General features: G+C 36.9%; 1 protein-coding gene across 1 annotated transcript in view; it reads right to left on the bottom strand.

The window, feature by feature from the left end:
• The window catches only part of COL19A1 (collagen type XIX alpha 1 chain), a gene marked incomplete at both ends in the record, with an annotated part of 350,042 nt that overhangs the window by 152,922 nt on the left and 177,381 nt on the right, over positions 1–19,739 (bottom strand). The window lies entirely within an intron of this gene.

The following is a 19,739-nucleotide window of genomic DNA, read 5'->3' as shown; positions in this document are numbered from 1 at the left end:
TCTCACCAGCATTTGAATTTAGCACACTGACACCACATCTAGGACCCTCCCACCAAAACTGGGTCCTCTTCCAGCACCCCCCAACTCTGTAAACCCACGCACCATTCTGCTAGGGTTCCTGCCAGGAACCTATAACTCGTCCTCCATACCTGCCTCTCTCACTTCTCTTTCACATCCAGTCACCAAGTCCAATTGCTGTAGCTCCACAAGAGATTTGGATACATTTATTATCTCCCTTCAACCTTCTGCTCCATCACCCTTCTTGCTTGATCATCTATGAGAGCCTCCTTCGTGACACTAGACATGGTGGACCCCTCCATCCTACACAGCACAGCCAAACCCGAAAACCCAGCCTGACCTCCTCTGGTTGTCCACATGAAGAGATGAATGCCTTGTTTCATCAGTCGTAGGGTGCCTTATACTTGTTCTTTAAAGTACTTATCATAAGTCTACTTAAAAGATTATTCAGGTAATGATTCACCAGGCTCTAAGGATAACAGGTAGAATCAGTGTCTTATTCAACTCTAGGTGCCTGTTAATGTCTGAGTGAAAAAAAAATCATAATGGGAAATCAATTCACTGTAAAAAAAAAAGAAAAAAAAAAAGGTTTTGGTAAGCCAGTACTGTTCAAAGGGTTTTAAAAATATGTATGGTTCAAGATGGCGGAAGAGTAAGACATGGAGATCACCCTCCTCCCCACAGATACATCAGAAATACATCTACACGTGGAACAACTCCTACAGAACACCTACTGAACGCTGGCAGAAGACCTCAGACCTCCCCAAAGGCAAGAAACCCCCCACGTACCTGGGTAGGGACAAGAAAAAAGAAAAAACAGAGACAAAAGGGTAGGGACGGGACCTGCACCAGTGGGAGGGAGCCGTGAAGGAGGAAAGGTTTCCACACACTAAGAGTCCCTTCGCGGGCGGAGACTGTGGGTGGTGGAGGGGGAGGCTTCGGAGCCACGGAGGAGAGCGCAGCAACAGGGGTGTCGAGGGCAAAGCGGGGAGATTCCCGCACAGAGGATCGGGGCTGACCGGCACTCACCAGCCCGAGAGGCTTGTCTGCTCACCCGCCAGGGCGGGCGGGGCTGGGAGCTGAGGCTCGGGCTTTGGTCGGAGCGCAGGGAGAGGACTGGGGTTGGCGGTGTGAACACAGCCTGAAGGGGGTTAGTGCGCCACGGCTTGCGGGGAGGGGGTCCGGGAAAAGTCTGGACCTGCCGAAGAGGCAAGAGGCTTTTTCTTCCCTCTTTGTTTCCCGGTGCGCGAGGAGAGGGGATTAAGAGCGCTGCTTAAAGGAGCTCCAGAGACGGGCGCGAGCCGCGGCTAAAAGCGCGGACCCCAGAGACGGGCGGGAGACGCTAAGGCTGCTGCTGCCGCCACCAAGAAGCCTGTGTGCGAGCACAGGTCACTTTCCATATATCCCCTCCTGGGAGCCTGTGCAGCCCGCCACTGCCAGGGTCCTGGGATCCAGGGACAACTTCCCCGGGAGAACGCACAGGCGCCTCAGGCTGGTGCAATGTCACGCCGCCTCTGACGTCGCAGGCTCGCCCCGCACTCTGCGCCCCTCCCTCCCCGAATCAGCGGCTCTTTAACCCCGTCCTGTCTGAGCGAAAAACAGACGCCCTCCAGCGACCTACACGCAGAGGCGGGGCTGCAAATCCAAAGCTGAGCCCCGGAAGCTGTGCGAACAAAGAAGAGAAAGGGAAATCTCTCCCAGCAGCCTCAGGAACAGCGGATTAAATCTCCACAATCAACTTGATGTACCTGCATCTGTGGAATACCTGAATAGATAACAAATCATCCCAAATTGAGGAGATGGACCTTGGAAGCAAAGATATATATATTTCCCTTTTTCTCTTTTTGTGAGTGTGTATGTGTATGCTTCTGTGTGTGATTTTGTCTGTATAGCTTTGCTTTTACCATTTGTCCTAGGGTTCTGTCTGTCCTTTTTTGTTTTCTTTTCTTTTTTTTAGTGCTTGTTATCATTGGTGGATTTGTTTTTTGGTTTGGTTGCACTCTTCTTTCTTTTTTTTTTTTAATTACTTGAAATTTTTTTTAATAATTATTTTTTATTTTAATAACTTTATTTTATTTTATCTTCTTCTTTCTCTCTTTCTTTTTTTTCTCTCTTTTATTCTAAGCCGTGTGGATGACAGGCTCTTGGTACTCCAGCCAGGTGTCAGGCCTGTGCCTCTGAGGTCAGAGAGCCAACTTCAGGACACTGGTCCACAAGAGACCTCCCAGCTCCACGTAATATCAAACAGTGAAAATCTCCCAGATATCTCCATCTCAATGCCAAGACCCTGCTCCACTCAATGACCAGCTCGCTACAGTGCTGGACACCCTAAGCCAAACAACTAACAAGACAGGAACACACCCCACCCTTTAGCAGAGAGGCTGTCTAAAATCATAATAAGGCCACAGACACCCCAAAACACACCACCAGATGTGGACCTGCCCACGAGAAAGACAAGATCCAGCTTCATCCACCAGAACACAGGCACTAGTCCCCTCCACCAGGAAGCCTACACAACCCACTGAAACAACCTTAGCCACTGGGGGCAGACACCAAAAACAACGGGAACAAGGAACCTGCAGCCTGTTGAAAAGGAGACCCCAAACACAGTGAGCTAGGCAAAAATGAGAAGACAGAGAAACACACAGCAGATGAAGAAGTAAGGTAAAAAAAAAAAAAAAAAAAAAAAAGTAAGGTAAAAACCAGACCTAACAAAGGAAGAGGAAATAGGCAGTCTACCTGAAAAAGAATTCAGAATAATGATAGTAAAGATGATGCAAAATCTTGGAAATAGAATGGAGAAAATACAAGAAACGTTTAACAAGGACCTAGAAGAACAAAACAGCAAACAAACAGTGATGAAAAACACAATAAATGAAATTAAAAATTCTCTAGAAGGGATCAATAGCAGAATAACTGAGGCAGAAGAACGGATAAGTGACCTGGAAGATAAAATAGTGGAAATAACTATTGCAGAGCAGAGTAAAGAAAAAAGAATGAAAAGAATTGAGGACAGTCTCAGAGACATCTGGGACAACAATAAAGGCACCAACATTCGAATTATAGGGGTCCCAGAAGAAGAAGAGAAAAAGAAAGGGACTGAGAAAATATTTGAAGAGATTATAGTTGAAAACTTCCCTAATGTGGGAAAGGAAATGGTTAATCAAGTTCAGGAAGCACAGAGAATCCCATACAGGATAAATCCAAGGAGAAACACACCAAGACACATATTAATCAAACTATCAACAATTAAATACAAAGAACAAATATAAAAAGCAGCAAGGGAAAAACAACATACAAGGGAATCCCCATAAGGTTAACAGTTGATCTTTCAGCAGAAACTCTGCAAGCCAGAAGGGAGTGGCAGGAAATATTTAAAGTGATGAAGGGGAAAAACCTATAACCAAGATTACTCTACCCAGCAAGGATCTCATTCAGATTTGATGGAGAAATTAAAACCTTTACAGACAAGCAAAAGCTAAGAGAATTCAGCACCACCAAACCAGCTTTAAAAGAAATGCTAAAGGAACTTGTCTAGGCAGGAAACACAAGAGAAGGAAAAGACCTACAACAACAAACCCAAAACAATTAAGAAAATGGTAATAGGAACATACATATCGATAATTACCTAAAATGTAAATGGATTAAATGCTCCAACCAAAAGACATAGACTGGCTGAATAGATACAAAAACAAGACCCGTATATATGCTGTCTACAAGAGACCCACTTCAGACCTAGGGACACATACAGACTGAAAGTAAGAGGATGGGAAAAGATATTCCATGCAAATGGAAATCAAAAGAAAGCTGGAGTAGCAATTCTCATATCAGACAAAAATAGACTTTAAAACAAAGACTATTAGAAGAGACAAAGAAGGACACTACATAATGATCAAGGGATCAATCCAAGAAGAAGATATAAAAATTGTAAATATTTATGCACCCAATACAGGAGCACCTCAATATATAAGGCAAATACTAACAGCCACAAAAGGGGAAATCGACAGTAATACAATCATAGTAGGAGACTTTAACACCCTATGTTCACCAATGGACAGATCATCCACTATGAAAATAAATAAGGAAACACAAGCTTTAAATGACATTAAACAAGATGGACTTGATATTTATAGGACAGTCCATCCAAACACAACAGAATTGTCTTTCTTCTCAAGTGCTCATGGAACATTCTCCAGGATAGATCATATCTTGGGTGACAAATCAAGCCTTGGTAAATTTAAGGAAATAGAAATTGTATCAATTATCTTTTCCAATCACAACATTATGAGACTACATATCAATTACAGGAAAAAATCTGTAAAAAACACAAACACATGGAAGCTAAACAATAAACTACTTACTAACCAAGAGATCACTGAAGAAATCTAAGAGGAAATCAAAAAATACCTGGAAACAAATGACAATGAAAACACGACGACCCAAAACCTACGGGATGCAGCGAAAGCAGTTCTAAGAGGGAAGTTTATAGCAATATAATCCTACCTGAAGAAACAAGAAACATCTCAAATAAACCACCTAACCTTACCCCTAAAGCAATTAGAGAAAGAAGAACAAAAAACATCCCAAAGTTGGCAGAAGGAAAGAAATCATAAAGATCAGATCAGAAATAAATGAAAAAGAAATGAAGGAAACTATAGCAAAGATCAATAAAAATAAAAACTGGTTCTTTGAGAAGATAAACAAAATTGATAAACCATCAGCCAGACTCACCAAGAAAAAAGGGAAAAGACTCAAATCAATAGAATTAGAAATGAAAAACACTCCCAAACTCATTCTACGAGGCCACCATCACCCTGAAACCAAAAGCAGAAAAAGATGTCACAAAGAAAGAACACTACAGGCCAATATCACTGATGAACATAGATGCAAAAATCCTCCACAAAATACTAGCAAACAGAATCCCACGGCACATTAAATGGATCATACACCATGATAAACTGGGGTTTATCCCAGGAGTGCAGGGATTCTTCAATATATGCAAATCAATCAATGTGATACAGCATATTAATAAATTGAAGGATAAAAACCATATGATCATCTCAATAGAGGCAGAGAAAGTTTTCGACAAAATTCAACACCCATTTATGATAAAAACCTTCCAGAAAGTAGGCATAGAGGGAACTTACCTCAACATAATAAAGGTCATATATGACAAACCCACAGCCAACATCATTCTCAATGGTGAAAAACTGAAACCATTTCCTCTAAGATCAGGAACAAGACCACTTTTATTCAACATAGTTTTGGAAGTTTTAGCCACAGCAGTCAGAGAAGAAAAAGAAATAAAAGGAATCCAAATAGGAAAAGAAGAAGTAAAGCTGTCCCTGTTTGCAGATGACATGATACTATACATAGAGAATCCTAAAGATGCTCCCAGAAAACTACTAGAGCTAATCAATGAATTTGGTAAGGTAGCAGGATACAAAATTAATGCACAGAAATCTCTGGCATTCCTATACATTAATGATGAAATATCTGAAAGTGAAATCAAGAAAACATTCCCATTTACCAATGCAACAAAAAGAATAAAATATCTAGGAATAAACCTACCTAAGCAGACAAAAGACCTGTATGCAGAAAATTATAAGACATTGATGAAAGAAATTAAAGATGATACAAATAGATGGAGATATATACTATGTTCTTGGATTGGAAGAATCAACATTGTGAAAATGACTATACTACCCAAAGCAATCTACAGATTCAATGCAATCCCTATCAAACTACCACTGGCGGCCTTCCCTGGTGGCGCAGTTGTTGAGTCTGCCTGCTGATGCAGGGGACACGGGTTCGTGTCCAGGTCCAGGAAGATCCCACATGCCACGAAGCGGCTGGGCCTGTGAGCCATGGCTGCTGAGCCTGCGCGTCCGGAGCCTGTGCTCCGCAACGGGAGAGGCCACAACAGTGAGAGGCCCATGTACCGCAAAAAAAAAAAAAAAAAAAAAATTCCACTGGCATTTTTCACAGAACTAGAACAAAAAATTTCAAATTTGTATGGAAACACAAAAGACCCCAAATAGCCAAAGCAATCTTGAGAAAGAAAAATGGAGCTGGAGGAATGAGGCTCCTGGACTTCAGACTATACTACAAAGCTACAGTAATCAAGACAGTATGGTACTGGCACAAAAACAGACATATAGATCAATGGAACAGGATAGAAAGCCCAGAGATAAACCCACGCACATATGGTCACCTTATCTTTGATAAAGGAGACAAGAATATATAGTGGAGAAAATACAGCCTCTTTGATAAGTGGTGCTGGGAAAACTGGACAGCTACATGTAAAAGAATGAAATTAGAACATTACCTAACACCATACACAAAAGTAAACTCAAAATGGATTAAAGACCTAAATGTAAGGCCAGACATTATAAAACTCTTAGAGGAAAACATAGGCAGAACACTCCATGATATAAATCACAGCAAGATCCTTTTTGACCCATCTTCTAGATGAATGGAAATAAAAACAAAAATAAACAAATGGGACCTAATGAAACTTCAAAGCTTTTGCACAGCAAAGGAAACCATAAACAAGGCCAAAAGACAATCCTCAGAATGGGAGAAAATATTTGCAAATGAAGCAACTGACAAAGGATTAATCTGCAAAATTTACAAGCAGTTCATGCAGCTCAATAACAAAAAAACAAACAACCCAGTCCAAAAATGGGCAGAAGACCTAAATAGACGTTTCTCCAAAGAAGATATACAGATTGCCAACAAACACATGAAAGAATGCTCAACATAATTAATCATTAGAGAAATGCAAATCAAAACTACAATGAGATATCATCTCACACCAGTCAGAATGGCCATTATCAAAAAATATGCAAACAATAAATGCTGGAGAGGGTGTGGAGAAAAGGGAACCCTCTTGCACTGTTGGTGGGAATGTAAATTGATACAGCCACTATGTAGAACCGTATGGAGGTTCCTTAAAAAGCTAAAAATAGAACTACCATATGACCAAGCAATCCCACTACTGGGCATATACCCTGAGAAAACCATAATTCAAAAAGAGTCATGTATCACAGTGTTCATTGCAGCTCTATTAATAGCCAGGACATGGAAGCAACCTAAGTGTCCATCGACAGATGAATGGATAAAGAAGTTGTGGCACCTATATACAGTGGAATATTACTCAGCCATAAAAAGAAATGAAATTGAGTTATTTGTAGTGAGGTGGATGGAGCTAGAGTCTGTCATACAGAGTGAAGTAAGTCAGAAAGAGAAAAACAAATACCGTATGCTAACATGTATATATATGGAATCTAAAAAAAAAAAAAAAAGGTCATGAAGAACCTAGGGGCAAGACGGGAATAAAGATGCAGACCTACTAGAGAATGGACTTGAGGATATGGGGAGGGGGAAGGTAAGCTGGGACAAAGTGAGTGAGTGGCATGGACTTATATACACTACCAAATGTAAAATAGATAGCTGGTGGGAAGCAGCTGCATAGCACAGGGAGATCAGCTCGGTGCTTTGTGACCACCTAGAGGGGTAGGATAGGGAGGGTGGGAGGGAAGGAGATGCAAGAGGGAAGAGATATGCGGATATATGTATATGTATACCGGATTCACTTTGTTATAAAGCAGAAATTAACACACCATTGTAAGCAATTATACTCCAATAAAGATGTTAAAATATATATGTATGGTCAACCTATTATATATTAAATGCCTTAAACGCTTTGGAATATGAGAAATCTATTCAAACATATCATTCCAGGATAAACATTCTTTTATTATCTAATTTTAGAAAATTAGGATTCTTTTTTATACTGTGACTATTTCCTTTAAAAGTCATGACTACCTTTAAACTAAAACATCAGGTGTGTTTGTGATGACCTATAATTATTTATTATGTATACATTTTTTGGTTTTTCATAGAAACTAAATTTTCATAAATGTCATAACATTAAGTTCACCATCTAATTTTATTTAGAATAAATAAAAAGGTTATAGATATACTTTAATTTTTCACTCAGATAGCTTTCCTTTGATTAAAATTGTCAGAATTTAGTGTAAATCACTATAAGTAATTTTAAAAAAGCATTAGTACAAAAAATCCTGGATGTATCACCCATCCTCAGTGTTCCCCAAATCTTTCTGAGTCTTTCTCCACAAAATATTCATAAAATATATTTATTTATTAATTTCTTTTACCTATTTTTGGAACACTTTGTTATAGGGGCATGTAGAACCTATGTTTTATGATTTACACAGGAATAAAAACCAGGGAATGAAAAAGGTGATCAGTTCTGTTTATTTTTACCAAAAACACCTGCCAAATGGTATATAACCAAGGAAATTCGCTAATTAGGCCAACTTTAGGATGGTAAATTCCTAACGTGTATAAGAAAAACAAATTTTACAATCCAAATGTACCAAATATTAATTACAAGGTAATTACAGGGAGTTGTGTCCTTTTTAATAAGATTGACAAAATCTTGGCTCCAGATTAAACTCTTTCTCTTTGCCCTTAGGAAACTATTTTCATTTCATGAATAGTCAAACTTATACATAATATTTTTGATATCCATCCAAATGTTGACAGCTCTTTCAGTGTTTTTAAACATGAGATACTAAAACATACACACACCAAACATTCATCAAGGGAGTACAATTAATTCTGAGCCACATGTAATCAAAATTCCATTCTCTTTACTAGTTTGCGAAATTATATGGCAAAAGTGTACATAAGACAAAAATATTAAACTTGATTTGGAATGTATTTGATGGATTCAAAAAAAATTTATGAGAACCTTTTGTGTGAAAAGTCCAAAAGTAAGACATGATACACTCACACACATAAACCCACTAATATGCCTCCTGTACGGTCATGATTCTGAATAATCCTCCCCCACCCCTTACCTTTGCTAAGTCTGGGGCCCAGAAAGGAATTTGATAAAAAAGTAGGATTATTCTTAATCTCCAATGGATTATTCACTATTTGAATTATCCATGACCAGGTTTTAATCCTAGCTATATTACATTAATATTCAGAATATTTTTGATCTGACTTTATTGAATATTACTACTTGACATTTACAAAGAAAAATGATATCAATATTGTCATTAGTAAAACACAGGTCAACCAACTGTGGAAAAATATTTTTTCCCAGAAATAAGAAATTAAAATTTGGGGATGATACATTATTTACAATTCTCCAGCTAACTACTCCTTGCATTTAGTAAAGTCAAACAATGGATTAACCTTCCACTTAGCATAAAAATTGTAGATATACCTAGGCTGATGCTCTTCAAATTAAACTTGGGTAGAGCCCACCATTTGTGTCAGAACCCTTCCCGTAATTCCTTCCTACTCTGACCTTGTAAATGCCATATGTGTGTGCTTTACTCATCCTCTCAGTTGATTATGAGTTCTAGAGAACAAAGAATCATTTTTTTTCTATGCTTTACCACACTTACAGAAGAGACTCAATAAGTACTTACAAAGTTGGATCATAAGGAACTAAATGGAGATAGAATAACACTGAGCGGTGATAGTGGTAGCAAAAGGTTTCTGGTCTACATGTAATTATATTTATTTTCAAAACTTGGCCTTGGACTTAAATACCACACTGGTGGACTTTCAATTTTGTCTGTATTTCTCATCTAAACTGATCATTCCACTCTCTGATGTCTAACAGTAAAACTGCCTTACAGTTCATTGAAGAATTAATCATCTACTCTTATTGTAATACAGAATCAAAAAACCAGGAGAGTTTGTTCTGATTCTTGATCTGGATTTTGGTATCATGGTTGTGTTCAATTGCTCTGATTCTTGATCTATATGTTGGTAAAGTGGATATATTCAATTTGTAAAAACTCCTTTGAACTACATCTTGTGATACATACTTTTCTGTATATATGTTATATTTCAATAAAGAAAAAAATCCTAAAGTCTGTGAAGGCTCAAATTAAAAACAATTAATCATCTACCATTTTTGACATCATCTCCATTATGGAACTTATTTAAATCTTTGACCACTATTTGATGTTTTACAGATTTATATCATTTTTCTAGTTAGAGAATCATATTTAAGTATCTTTGTGCACATGACATCTTTGCATAATCTGTGCATTATTTTCTTCTTCAGTTTAATGTGGTAAAGAATAATACCTAATCATTTTTTTCTTCTTTTTCCATCTACTTAGGCTGCTATGAAAATAACTCTAAATTGTTTTATTCCTAAAATTTCACAACCATGAAGATTTATTGCTTTTCTGAAAGAGAAGCTTAAGAATGTATTTAGGATATTCACAATGTAAACATCTGCATACGTCTATACAAGCATTCATTTTTTAAAAAGAATTCTGGACATTAAAAACGTTGACAAGGAAAGGAATTCCTAAGGCTGTTACCCCTTTTAGCTAGGATAAAAATATGCAAAAAATAGTCCCAGCCAGCTAAACCATTTTAAGTCCCAGTGGATCGCTATTACAGTGTGTTACACTGCACATAGCTCTCTCTGGACAATCTGCTGATTGTTTAAGACAGGCGAGAGTTTATCATCATGGAAGCCCATGTAAATATTTAACTGAGAAATTACTTAGAATTAACTGGTTCAGAGCAAAGTTTTGAAGTGTCTAACAAATACAGCAGATGTTTAGTAGAGTTAATAGGGTAGATTAATTGCATTTGAACACAGTTTCATTTGTGAAATGAAGGCAAGACATATTCATAACTTCTCAGTCAAAGAAAGAAGCTGAAGTAAAAGACTGAAGTTTCATTTTAAAGTATCCTTTGTACTCCCTTGCCAGGAATGTTGCAGAACATATGATCCCTAAAACCCACTTCAGCAAAAATGTTATGCAAGTAAGTGTATTTTAAGTGTTATGATTATTGGTTTAGAAGATGCTTCATAGGTTTGAAACATAAGATTAAGCAGAATCTGCATAAATTCTTAGAATTCCACTAGGGCGTTTTCTGTGTTTCCAATAGCATGTAGAAAATTAAGACGGAAAACAGAGTTTATCTGTCTTTATAGAAAATTTCATGCCTTTAACATGAGAACAATTCGAACAAATCTTATAAGTTGGAGGTATCAGAACAAAAAACAAATAAATAAAAAATATAATAGACATATAGTTCAGTCATGGGAAGCGATTTTCATGTTAGTTCTGAGAAGCGGCATTTAAGAATATTTATGATGATAAATTAAAGGAGTGACCAGTTTTATGCTATTTCACAGAATTGTCAGGATGCAAGAAATAATTTCCCTTAGGGAGTGTAAGTATTTGGAAAATAAATTCTATGTTATACATAAAAAGCCTATCATTTTATCATAAGCAGTTGTCATCACACACTAAGAAATAGATGTTTTTGAAATAAAAAACAATAGAATCTCTTCTATACACTAAAAAAGCCCTTGCAAACCTTTGCAGTAACACTGACAAGAGAAGGATAAGAAGAGCTGTCACCAGAAAGAAAAGTCTATGAAATATTTGTGTGGACAGGAATGTTTCAATCATTCTCAGTTACAGTAAACAAGTTCCATAATTGGATGGACAATTTTATCTTACTTTCAACAATTTAAAAAATAGAGGTCATTCGTAGTGCTTTCAAAACTTAACAATTTCATTCAAAATCTCTGGCAGTATTTTAGACATGAGACATAATGAATTATGATTGTTCTTTGTGGTTGCAGGGACAAATTTTAATACTAATCTTTTTCTGTGTTTTCTGAACTCAGAAATCACATTTCTTTTTATTATATAGATTCTGAAATAGCACGTTCTCAGTCACCATTGATTTAACCAATAAAACTAGAAATATTATAAATTAAATAACAGAACACAGTCTGTGACTCTAGAATGCTGTGGGACATCCGTAAGTCCCACAGAGTTTCCCCTAACAATGACCTTTCCTCCTATTATGAGGCATTCCACTTCACAAATTATATATATATATCCTCAGTTTCGTTCCCCTTTGCATCTTATCTAGCAAAATGGACTGCTTTCAGTAGGTGTTGAATGGACGAATGGCTGCTAAGATTCTGATTCTTTACACTTCTCCTAGTACTTCTGCTGTAGTGAGGATATTAATTGCCATAGCTACAGAAATTCCAGTTTAGAAACCTATATTCTTCATATACAAATCCCACTTGATACCAAAATAATCCAAGTTATTTAAAATTCTTACGTGGTAGTACTGCAGAATAGATGCTACACTTCTATCTGGAGGAGTTTGCCCTTCATCAGAAGAAGAAATATAAGCTCTGTCTTTAATTTATCTCACACTGATGAGGATTAAATACTTACTTTTTAAAAAAACAACATGAACTGCAGTGATTAAAGTATCTATGTAAACCATTAATTACAAAGAAATAGATCCAATCAAATTATTTAAAATGCTTATATCACCTAAAATAATGTAGTTTCCTATTTGGCAATTATTCTTGACTCACTTTCATTTATTTGTCGTAAGTAATTTCAGATTTGTAATTATTATTGACTATGAAAGTCTTTAAGTAGATTTGCTTTATATCGGCCCTAACTTAATAAATGAAATAGTTTGATTTCAGTTAACTCAAAGCTCTGTTGACAAGTAAAAAATCTTTGGGCCACGGTCTGTCAAATCCATTTGTATCATCTGTCTTAATGACTTATGTGAGGGAGAATTTGATTGTTTCAGTTTTAATGATTAGTCTGATCATCATAACAATCTGTATTTTGGATTGGCTTTGCCATAAGTCAGTGGAACATGGTTCCACTGCAGAAAGATGGATAATCTATACATAGGTTGTCTTTATACCTCTTCCATTGTCTTCTGAAGAATGGACAACCTGATAGAGATGTAATTCCAAATGTAACAGCATTAATAATGTTTGTATTTCGGCTATGCAACATAAATAACCAACTGAAGGTAACAAGCTAGTAAACTTAGGAATAAAATGTAAATCAAAACAGAGATATTCACACACCACATGAGAGACCTAGATATTTAATCAGATAACTGAAGATGGTTTATACAATATCAGGTTAAGTGAGTGGCAATTGAGTAAGGTGGTGAAAACCAAACTTCCAAGGGGGGGGGGGAAATGCTCCATATGGTAATAAAGAACTTTAAAAAAATATTTAAAATATATATTGAAGACTTTTCACTTTTTAACCTCTTTCTACCTGTCAGAGGTATCCATTTTCCTCAGGAAGATTAAGATAATAATAGCAAAAGTGTAAAGACAATGGAAGAGTAAACACAGACACAGACAGGGGGCTGGAAATTAGGCTCTGTTAACAGAAGAGTGTTTTTAAACGTCAAACACCTTATCACCGTATATCGGGAGATGTTCCTATAGATCATAAAGTTTAACTATGAATCACATGGCACAGAGGAAGGAGCAAATGCAAGGGTAATTCTAACCCAACCGGAAAGAGAATGGAAAAAATGTAGCTTCCCTCTGTTTCCCTGAATGAAGAATTTCGGAAGAAGAATGGTGAATTAATCAGATACTAGAATCCTTGCCTTCTCTAGAGTTCATAAGGCATTAGATTTCTCAGGAGCAACATTGATATCAGCTAAAAGACAATGATGCAAAACCATTATAATTCTGATGGAAAGAGTTTTGAACCTAGAATTCTATACCAAGACAAGCTACCAATCAAGTGTGAGAGTAGAATAGAAACATTTTTATATTTATTTATTTATTATTTTTTTGGTGGAAAGGAACCCTTGCTTTATTTTGGATGCTGGCAACCAGAGATGGAGGTGGAGGCGGTGGATGCCTGTCCAAAGGGCAACTCCCTGCCCCTGTCCCACTCCTGTGACAATCCAGGGATAAGAGCTTTTATAGGTGAAGGGAGAGGGCTACATGCAGTACAGCACAGTCAGCTCTGACAGTCACCTTGAAATTGGTCATCAGCGGTCTGACTAGTGTCACCCTGATTGTTATAAGTACAATTAATCTTCAGTTCCAGGATTGGTTGGTTTCCATTTCTTTTTTTTTTTTGAATTTTATTTAATTTTTATACAGCAGGTTCTTATTAGTTATCTATTTTATACGTATTAGTGTATACATGTCAATCCCAATCTCCCAGTTCATCCCAACACCAACAGCCCCCTCCCTGCCACTTTCCCCCCTTGGTGTCCATACATTTGTTCTCTACATCTGTGTCTCTATTTCTGCCCTGCAAACTGGTTCATCTGTACCATTTTTCTAGGTTCCACATACATGTGTTAATATGCGATATTTGCTTTTCTCTTTCTTACTTCACTCGATTACAGTCTCTAGATCCATCCACGTCTCTACAAATGATCCAATTCCGTTCCTTTTTATGGCTGAGTAATATTCCATTGTATATATGTACCACATCTTCTTTATCCATTCATCTGTCGATGGGCATTTAGGTTGCTTTCATGACCTGGGTATTGTAAATACTGCTGCAATGGACATTGTAGTGCATGTGTCTTTTTAAATTATGGTTTTCTCTGGATACATGCCCGGTAGTGGGACTGCTGAGTCATATGGTAATTCTATTTTTAGTTTTTTAAGGAAACTCCATACTGTTCTCCATAGTGGCTGTATCAATTTACATTCCCACCAACAGTGCAAGAGGGTTCCCTTCTCTCCACACCCTCTCCAACATTTGTTGTTTGTGGATTTTCTGATGATGCCCATTCTAACTGGTGTGAGGTGATACCTCATTGTATTTTGATTTGCATTTCTCTAATAGTTAGTGATGTTGAGCAGCTTTTCATGTGCTTCTTGGCCATCTGTCTGTCTTCTTTGGAGAAATGTCTATTAAGTTCTTCTGCCCATTTTTGGATTAGGTTGTTTTTTTAATATTGAGCTGCATGAGCTGTTTATATATTTTGGAGATTAATCCTTTGTCCGTTGATTCATCTGCAAATATTTTCTCCCATTCTGAGGGTTGTCTTTTTTGTAGTTTCCTTTGCTTTGCAAAAACTTTTAAGTTTCATTGGGTCCCATTTGTTTATTTTTGTTTTTATTTCCATTACTCTAGGGGTGGATCAAAAAAAATCTTACTGTGATTTATGTCAAAGAGTGTTCTTCCTATGTTTTCCTTTAAGAGTTTTATAGTGTATGGCCTTATATTTAGGTCTTTAACTCATTTTGAGTTTATTTTTGCGTATGGTGTTGGGGAGTGTTCTAATTTCATTGTTTTACATGTAGCTGTCCAGTTTTCCCAGCATCACTTATTGAAGAGACTGTCTTTTCTCCACTGTGTATCCTTGCCTTAGTTGACCATAGGTGTGTGGGTTTATCTCTGGGCTTTCTATTCTGTTCCATTGATCTGTATTTCTGTTTTTGTGCCAGTACCATATTGTCTTGATTACTGTACCTTTGTAGTATAGTCTGAAGTCAGGGAGTCTGATTCCTCCAGCTCCGTTTTTTTCCCTCAAGACTGCTTTGGCTATACAGGGTCTTTTGTGTCTCCATACAAATTTTAAGATTTTTTTGTTCTAGTTCTGTAAAAAATGCCACTAGTAATTTAATAGGGATTGCATTGAATCTGTAGATTGCTTTGGGTAGTATAGTCATTTCCACAATATTGATGCTTCCAATCCAAGAACATGGTATATCTCTCCATCTGTTAGTGTCATCTTTGATTTCTGTCATCAGTGTCTTATATTTTTCTGAGTTCAGGTCTTTTACCTCCTTAGGTAGGTAAATTCCTAGGTATTTTATTCTTTTTGTTGCAATGGTGAATGGGATTGCTTCCTTAACTTCTTTTTCTGATCATTCATTGCTAGTGTATAGGAATGCAAGAGATTTCTGCGCATTAATTTTGTATCCTGCAATTTTACCAAATTCATTGATTAGCTCTAGTAGTTTTCTGGGAGCATCTTTAGGATTCTCTATGTAGAGTATCATGTCATCTGCAAACAGTGACAGTTTTACTTCTTTTTGAATTTGTATTCCTTTTATTTCTTTTTCTTCTCTGATTGCTGTGGCTAGGACTTCCAAAACTATGTTGAATAATAGTGGTGAGAGTGGACATCCTTGTCTTGTTCCTGATATTAGAGGAAATGCTATAAGCTTTTCACCACTGAGAATGTTTGCTGTGGGTTTGTCATATATGGCCTTTATTATATTGAGGTAGTTTCCTCTATGACCACTTTCTGGAGAGTTTTTATCATACATGGGTGTTGAATTTTGTCAAAAGCTTTTTCTGCATCTATTGAGATGATCATATAGTATTTATTCTTCAGTTTAATATGGTGTATCACATTGATTGATTTGCATATATTGAAGAATCCTTGCATCCCTGGGATAAATCCCACTTGATCATGGTGTATGAGCCTTTTAATGTGTTGTTGGAGTCTGTTTGCTAGTATTTTGTTGAGGACTTTTGCATCTATATTCATCAGTGAAATTGGTCTGTAATTTTCTTTTAAGTAGTATCCTTGTCTGGTTTTGGTAACAAGGTGATGGTGGCCTCAAGGAATGAGTTTGGGAGTGTTCCTTCCTCTGCAAATTTTTGGAAGAGTTTGAGAAGAATGGGTGTTAGCTCTTCTCTAAGTGTTTGATAGAATTCACCTGTGAAGCCATCTGATCCTGGACTTTTGTTTGTTGGAAGATTTTTAATCGCAGTTTCAATTTCATTACTTGTGATTGGTCTGTTCATATTTACTATTTCTTCCTGGTTCAGTCTTGGAAGGTTATACCTTTCTAAGAATTTGTCCATTTCTTCCAGGTTGTCCATTTTATTGGCATAGAGTTGCTTGCAGTAGTCTCTTAGGATGATTTGTATTTCTGCGGTGTCCATTGTATCTTCTCTTTTTTCATTTCTAATTTTATTGATTTGAGTCCTCTCCCTCTTTTTCTTGATGAGTCTGGCTAATGGTTTATCAGTTTTGTTTATCTTCTCAAAGAACAAGCTTTTAGTTTTATTGTTCTTTGCTATTGTCTTCTTTGTTTCTATTTCATTTACTTCTGCTCTGATCTTTATGATTTCCTTCCTTCTACTAACTTTGGGTTTTGTTTGTTCTCCGTTCTCTAGTCCCTTTTGGTGTAAGATTAGACTGTTTATTTGAGATTTTTCTTGTTTCTTGAGGTAGGCTTGTAGTGCTATAAACTTCCCTCTTAGAACTGCTTTTCCTGCATCCCATAGGTTTTGAATCATCATGTTTTGATTGTAATTTATGTCTAGGTATTTTGTGATTTCATCATTGATTTCTTCAGTGATATCTCGGCTATTTAGTAACGTATTGTTTAGCCTCCATGTGTTTGTGATTTTTACGTTTTTTCCCCCTGTAATTGATTTCTAATCTCACAGTGCTGTGGTTGGAAAAGATGCTTGATATGATTTCAATTTTCTTAAATTTACTGAGGTTTGATTTGTGACCCAAGATGTAATCTATCCTGGAGAATGTTCTGTGTGCACTTTAGAAGAAAGTGTAATCTGCTGTTTTTGGATGGAATGTCTTATAAATATCAGTTAAATCTACCTGGCCTATTGTGTGATTTAAAGCTTGCGTTTCCTTATTAATTTTCTGTCTGAATGTTTTGTCCATCGGTGTAAGTGAGGTGTTAATGTCCCCCACTATTATTGTATTATTGTCGATTTCCTCTTTTAGAGGTGTTAGCAGTTGCCTTATGTATTGAGGTGCTCCTATGTTGGGTACACTGATATTTATAATTGTTATATCTTATTCTTGGATTGATCCCTTGATCATTACGTAGTGTCCTTCCTTGTCTCTTGTAACATTCTTTATTTTAAAGTCTATTTTATCCGATATGAGTATTGCTACTCCAGCTTTCTTTTCATTTCCATTTGTATGGAATATCTTTTTCCACCCCCTCACTCTCAGTCTGTATGTGTCCCTATGTCTGAAGTGGGTCTCTTGTAGACAGCATATATATGGGTCTTATTTTTGTATCCATTCAGCAAGTTGTGTCTTTTGGTTGCAGCATTCAGTACATTCACATTTAAGGTAATTATTGATATGTATGTTCCTATTACCATTTTCTTAATTGTTATAGTTTTGTTTTTGTAGGTCCTTTTCTTCTCTTGTGTTTCCCACTTACAGAAGTTCCTTTAGCGCTTGTTGTAGAGCTGGTTTGGTGGTGCTGAATTCTCTTAGCTTTTGCTTGGCTGTAAAGCTTTTGATTTCTCTGTTGAATCTGAATGAGATCCTTGCCAGGTAGAGTAAGCTTGGTTGTAGGTTCTTCCCTTTCATCACTTTGAATATATCGTGCCATGGCCTTCTGGTTTGCAGAGTTTCTGCTGAGAAATCAGCTGTTAACCTATGGGCATTCCCTTGTATGTTATTTGTCATTTTTTCCTTGTTTCTTTCAATAATTTTTCTTTGTCTTTAATTTTTGTCAATTTGATTACTATGTGTCTCGGCGTGCTTCTCCTTGGGTTTATCCTGCCTGGGACTGTCTGTGCTTCATGGACTTGGGTGGCTATTTCCTTTCCCATGTTAGGGAATATATCAACTATAATTTCTTCAAATATTTTCTCGGGTCCTTTCTCTCTCTCTTCTCCTTCTGGGACCTCTATAATCCGAATGTTATTGCGTTTAATGTTGTCCCAGAGGTCTCTTAGGCTGTCTTCATTTCTTTTCCTTCTTTTCTCTTTATTCTGTTCTGCAGCAGTAAATTCCACCATTCTGTCTTCCAGGTCACTTATCCGTTCTTCTGCCTCAGTTACCCTGCTATTGATTCCTTCTAGTGTATTTTTCATTTTAGTTACTGTACTGTTCATCTCTGCTTGTTTGTTCTTTAATTCATCTAGATGTTTGTTCTTTAATTCTTCTAGGTCTTTGTTAAACATTTCTTGCATCTTCTAAATCTTTGCCCCCATTCTTTTTCCGAGGTCCTGGATCATCTTCACTATCATCATTCTGAGTTCTTTCTCTGGAAGGTTGACTATCTCCATTTCATTTAGTTGTTTTTCTGGGGTTTTATCTTGTTCCTTCAACTGGTACAAAGTCCTCTCCCTTTTCCTTTTGTCTATCTTTCTGTGAATGTGGTTTTCCTTCCACAGGCTGCAGGATTGTAGTTCTTGCTTCTGCTGTCTGCCCTCTGGTGGATGAGGCTATCTAAGAGGCTTGTGTCAGAAACATTTTTAGATATGTACAATCTCGGAAAATTTACCTCCTTTTCACGTTGTCTTAATAATTTGCTTCAGGATGTGTTCACATAGAAGAAAGAATAAAACCAAGAAAGGAGATGACAAAGAAAAGAAGCCCTGGAATCAACCCAGGACAAAAAATAAAGGGAGTCACAGAATGAGAAATTTGTAGTTGGCTTAGAAAGCTTGTAGTAAAGGATGGAGTAAGAGGTCTGAAAGGTACTCCCCCAACATAAGAGACTCAGTAAGAGAATTTGAAAAACATGGAAGATAAGTGCAGGGAAAACAGAAATACAACTAGAAACACCACAAAACAAAACAACAGTAACAACAAACCTATTCAATAAAGGAAAGTATACCACTTGGGTCTGCAAACAGTAATATTTACGCAGTCATAAAAAAGTGAACATTTTCTATTTTTAGAATAATAAGAATAATACTATAACTCCATTCATCATTCACCTGCGCTTGGCACCGAGATTGTTTCCATTCTTTTACTATTTCAAACAATGCTGAAATTTTAGCCTTGTATGTGCACAATTTCATAAATGAGTGACAATATCTCTATTTATATTTTCTGGTTCAAAGAAAATGTGAAATATTGATAGACAGTATCAAATTATCCTCCACAGAGATTGTATCTAGGCATTCTTC

The sequence above is a fragment of the Grampus griseus genome (assembly GCF_964374135.1).
Source record: "Grampus griseus genome assembly, chromosome: 13".
Classification (NCBI taxonomy): Eukaryota; Metazoa; Chordata; class Mammalia; order Artiodactyla; family Delphinidae; genus Grampus; species Grampus griseus.
The sequence above is the reverse complement of the archived record's forward strand: the minus strand, read 5'-3'. Positions and strand labels throughout refer to the sequence as shown.